This window comes from Oreochromis aureus, linkage group 3 (assembly GCF_013358895.1).
Source record: "Oreochromis aureus strain Israel breed Guangdong linkage group 3, ZZ_aureus, whole genome shotgun sequence".
Taxonomy (NCBI): domain Eukaryota; kingdom Metazoa; phylum Chordata; class Actinopteri; order Cichliformes; family Cichlidae; genus Oreochromis; species Oreochromis aureus.
This window is the reverse complement of record NC_052944.1, coordinates 66,772,195-66,777,227: the sequence shown is the minus strand read 5'-3', so window position 1 is coordinate 66,777,227 and position 5,033 is coordinate 66,772,195. Positions and strand designations below refer to the sequence as shown.

General features: G+C 39.7%; 1 long non-coding RNA gene across 1 annotated transcript; it reads right to left on the bottom strand.

The window, feature by feature from the left end:
• Positions 1-1,718: 1,718 nt before the first annotated feature.
• Positions 1,719-4,216, bottom strand: LOC116315292. The gene is made up of 4 exons (XR_005611063.1): positions 4,053-4,216; positions 3,815-3,891; positions 2,926-3,012; positions 1,719-2,436 (listed from the first exon to the last, which is right to left on the bottom strand). It is a non-coding gene; the product is annotated as an uncharacterized LOC116315292 (long non-coding RNA).
• Positions 4,217-5,033: the final 817 nt, after the last annotated feature.

Here is a 5,033-nt window from a genome sequence, read left to right as displayed (position 1 = left end):
CCGACCAGCATCTGGCCAATCCACCACCTTTCATTGTTTATACCGTTACAAAGAAAAAAAACTCACCGGGCCACCGAGCAAATGCCCAGTATGCCCGATGGCCAGTCCAGCTATGGTCGTGCCATCAGTTAACCCTTCGCGTGCCAACTGTGGCACGCGTGCCTAGGGTTGCCGACCCCTGCTCTAGATGAACAAGTTCAACCAGACAGAACTATCATGAACTATATGATATCCTTCTTGAGTTAATACACCTATGGCATTGGTTTAACAAATCCTGCAAGACTTCCTTCTTGAGCTATCATGTCCATAAAGTTGCTGCAACAACTATATCCCAAGACTTTCAGGCTGAGGGGTTAAACATAAAAATAAATAGCTGATTTAACTTTAAAATCAGGCTCTGAAGTGAGTTTGTCTGATTATGTTAAAGTCTAACATCTCAGGTCTTCTCTCCTTGTGTTTCTTCTTTACATCCTGTGCGTGTGTCTCTGGTGGGAGGAACTAAGACATAAGGAGGGTAGACAAGGAATAAATTGAGAATGGACAGACTGAAAAAAACCAAAACTCCACAGTGGAAATAAAAAAAACATAAACCAGTGTAGGCAAGTAGGAAGTAAAATGATCTGCCTGTTAAAGTGTAAACTTGGCATCCCATTCATGTTGCTCTGGATCATAAACTGTTAAATGTAAATGAATGAATTAAACTTAGATGTTTATACAGTTTGTGGGGGGGAGGGGCAGAATAAAAGTAATGTATTTACATTTTTTTATGAAAAGCTGTGTGTGAGGGCAAGTGTTTGGGGCTGGCACTAAACCAATTCAAAGAGTCATTCCTCAATCTTTAACAAGCGTAAAATGGGACAAAAGTAATTCTATTTGTGTTTAAAACATTAGTTTAAGATCAGTGAGTTCACAGAGTTCATTTAACCAAGTTTTAAAGTTCCTTTGACGATCAACATGAACGCTCAACACACAGCGCATTAAAACTACCTCTGCTTCCTCTGATTGGCTGTTGTTGACTTCAGCTTTTGCTATCACTGAACATGATGTCATCATCTCCACCTTCTCCCCTGTCAGATCAAAGGAACCAGAATGAACAGAAAAGTAATTTAGTGTTTCATAATCACTGTGAGAAACTGTTTAAATGATTTGTTAATATTACATTAAAATTATTTAGAGAATTTACTCTGAGAAACAAAACCTGAAAGACAGATGTCTCAGTCTCACCTTCAGATTTCCTTTGAACATGTTGTCTCACCAGCAGAACCAGTAACACCAGCAGAACCACAACACAGACTGATTTAAGAAATAACACAGTGAGAACAAGAGAGAAGAGTGATGGAGGGACACAGATGGAACCAGGAGGAGAGGTGGATGACATTGTGATATATATTTGTGTGTCATCTGCATAGCTATGTTAGTTTATTTTGTTGTTCTTTATAATCTGTGCCAGTGGGAGCATGTAAATGTTAAGCATAAGGGGTCCCAAGATGGAACCTTGGGGAACTCCACATGTGATACTTGTCTGCTCAGATGTGAAGTTACCTATTGATACAAAGTATTTCCTGTTTTCTAAGTATGTTTTGAACCAGTTTAGTACAGTTCCTGAAAGACCTGCCCAGTTCTCCAGTCGTTTGAGTAATATGTGGAGGTCGACTGTATCAAATGCTGCACTGAGATCCAGTAAAACTAAGATGACATAGCGGGCACTCTAGTACAAACAGGTGTGACTCACAGAGTGAGGAGACAGTTTCAGCAATTTTACATATGAGAAAATCCCTCAGACTGTACATGAAGGCAGCTCACTGATTTAAATTTAATCTAGTGTTGAGGTTTGATTTGATTAAGATTCATTAGAAACCCCAAATAGAAAAGCTGTGATCAGAAAAAGTGCCTGTTTAGGATTAAAACTAATTCAACATTAGTCTTGGTGAAGTAAAATCTTACCAATTTGATTGACTTTACACAAATTGATACTCAACTCTTCAGACAAACCATTTGTTCGGAGTTATTTCAGGCACTGAAAGATGTTCCTGCTGTTTTTAATCTGTGGTTGAGGTTAAGCTGTTTGTCTGTTCTTTGTTATCTGCTCTGAATAGAGGTGTGTATCAGTTAGAAACACAATTCACATTTTCCATCAGCAATACTTCTGAAACCCACTGAACCACACGACAGGAACAACATGTGACAGCAAAGTTTATGGATGCTGCAGAGAAGGCAGGACACTGCTGTACACATGACATTCATATTTTAGTTATACAACATACACTCATACAAACACTGAGAGTGTATATTATAATGAGAAGACACTACAGAATATATGCAAATCAACATTGTGTGGCTGTGTGGACCAGTTAGAGACCAGCAGCTGGATGTCAGTGGTTGGACTGGTGGACTAGTTCAGTGAGGAGTAGACGACGTCTGGCTCTGTTTTAAAGTCTGAACACAAACACACAAAGTTCAACATGAGAAGAATAAACAGCTCTGTAAACTCATCATGTTTATGTAAAGTAAATGAACACAACAGGAGAATGTTAGTGAAAGTATCAGAGCAGCCACAGTTAAAGTCTGAAGAAGAATAAAATCAAATCTTTATGTTAAGGAGAAGTTTATGTATCTGACATCTTCCAGACATAAACTCAGATTCATGCTTTGCTGTTTCCTGAATCAATAATTGATCAGAAGAGCCACGTCAGCTGTCCCACTGCTCCCTGAAAAACATCAAACAGCGAACAGTTTGATGTTGTTCAGAGCAACATTCAAATTAAAAGTGTTTAGTTTGGTAGTTTGTATCACAGAGAGTGTCAGCAGAATGAATTACAGTGACTTGGTTATAAAAAGAAACTTTTGTTGAGTGTTTAGACAGTGAGACGGAGACATAAAATATAAGTATTTAGTTTGTTATTAGTGAATAAAGAGCAGCTGTACCTCAGGGCCTGTTCGGTCACACAGCTGTTTGTCCATAACTGATGTCTTCAGTTCTCAGGGCTGAGTGGACAACAGCTGGATGACTTTCTGTACAATAAAACACACACAGAGGACATCACTGCATATGCTACAACTTATAAATACACTGTTAATGTTCAGGATGTGTGTTAAAACAACATAGTTATTGTTCTTATTTAGCACAAAGATGATGTGATCATCATCTTTTTTCTCACCCACTAGTTATATTTGGTCACTGCTTATTAACACTAGAAGAAGAAAAAAAACACTCATTTTACCACAAGGAACAAAACAGCCCCACACTTTGAAACACACTACACTCAGAAAAATAAAGGTGCCACCTGGAACCAAAAGTGGTTCTTTAGACTGATGCCACAAAGAACCTTTTAAACAATGGTATGTAACACAATGAAAAGATGATGTGATCGTCATCTTTTTTCTATTTTGGAAAATCATCCTCTGGTTATATTTGGTTACTGGTTATTAACAGTAGGAAAAGAAAAAACACACCTTTTACCACAAGGTACAAAACAGACACACACTTTGAAACACACTATCATCAGCACTGTGATGAGAGATCCCAGTTTAGCTTCAGTCCAGGTCTGAGGGCATGAATGTTAATGATGCGACAAAGCACAGAGGCAAGCACAGACAATAAATACAGAAGGTCAACAGGGCAAAGAGTTATTCTTCAGTCTTTAACAAATGTTAGTGTGAACAATGCAGATTATACAAGTAATATTTAAGGAATTTTAATTGTGTTTAACACATTAGTTTAAGATCAGTGAGTTCACAGAGTTCATTTAGCCAATTTTTATATTTCCTTTGAATATCAACATGAACCCTCAACACACAGCACATTAAAAACTACCTCTGCTTCCTCTGATTGGCTGTTGGTGATGACTTGAGCCTTTGCTGTACGTGATGTCATCATCTCCAACTCCTCCCCTGTCAGATAAAAGAAACCAGAATGAACAGCAAAGTAATTCACTGTTTCATAATCACAGTAGGAAACTGTTTAAATAATTTGTGAATATGACGTTAAAAGTTTTATTTACAGAACTTTACTCTGAGAAACTAAACCTGAAAGAGAAACATCTCAGACTCACATTCAGTTTTCCTTTGAACCTATCGTCTCACCAGCAGAACCAGTAACACCACAAGAACCAGAACACAGACTGAAATAATTACTGGCACAGTGAGGACAAGAGAAAAGAGTGATAGAGGGACACAGGAGAAATCAGGAGGAGAGGTGGATGTAGGTGGAGGAGTGGATGTAGGTGGAGGTGTGGATGTAGGTGGAGGCGTGGTGGTGTGTTTGTCTAAAATAAAGCAAACACAGTCATTAAGTTGTCGTCACATTGTGAATGTTGAAAGCTGCAGAAACACAGACAGGTGAGTGTGTCACCTGTGACAGTGATCCAGCTGGATGGAGACTCTCCATGACCGCTGATGTCACACTTGTAGAGGCCTTCATCAGACCTGGAAACATGCTGGATGGTCATGTGACCTGTAGGCTGCTTCCTGATGAGGGAGCCATCTTTATAGAAAGCAGCTGGGAGGTTGGAGGGAGTGGTCTTTGTTTTACAGAGCAGAGTGACGTCATCTCCCTCCATCACAGGGAGGACAGGACTCTGCAGGATCACTGATCCACCTCAACACAGAGACAAACTACAGCATTTCATCCATTTACACACAGCTTCATCAACACTAACTCCACACACTCAGCTTACCAGTGACTGTCATGTTAACCATGTTACTCATGGGACCCTCTCTGGACTCACACCAGTAAACTCCACTGTCCCATGTGGTGCTGTAGCTGATGTTACAGGAAGAATTAGTCAATATTCCCCACCCAGATCCGCACTCTGTCATTTGTTGTTTGCTTGTGTTTCTCCTCAGAGTCCATCCAGCAGAGCTGTCGTCCTCCTCACAGCTCAGAGACACAAAGTCTCCTTTAAAGAACTGAGAGCTGCTGGGACTCACAGTCAGACGAGCTGTGAGGGTTACAATGAAAAACTGATGATCTGTTAGACTTTACATTGTGAAACATGAACACAAACAGGTCATATCATTGAGCATTTATCAGG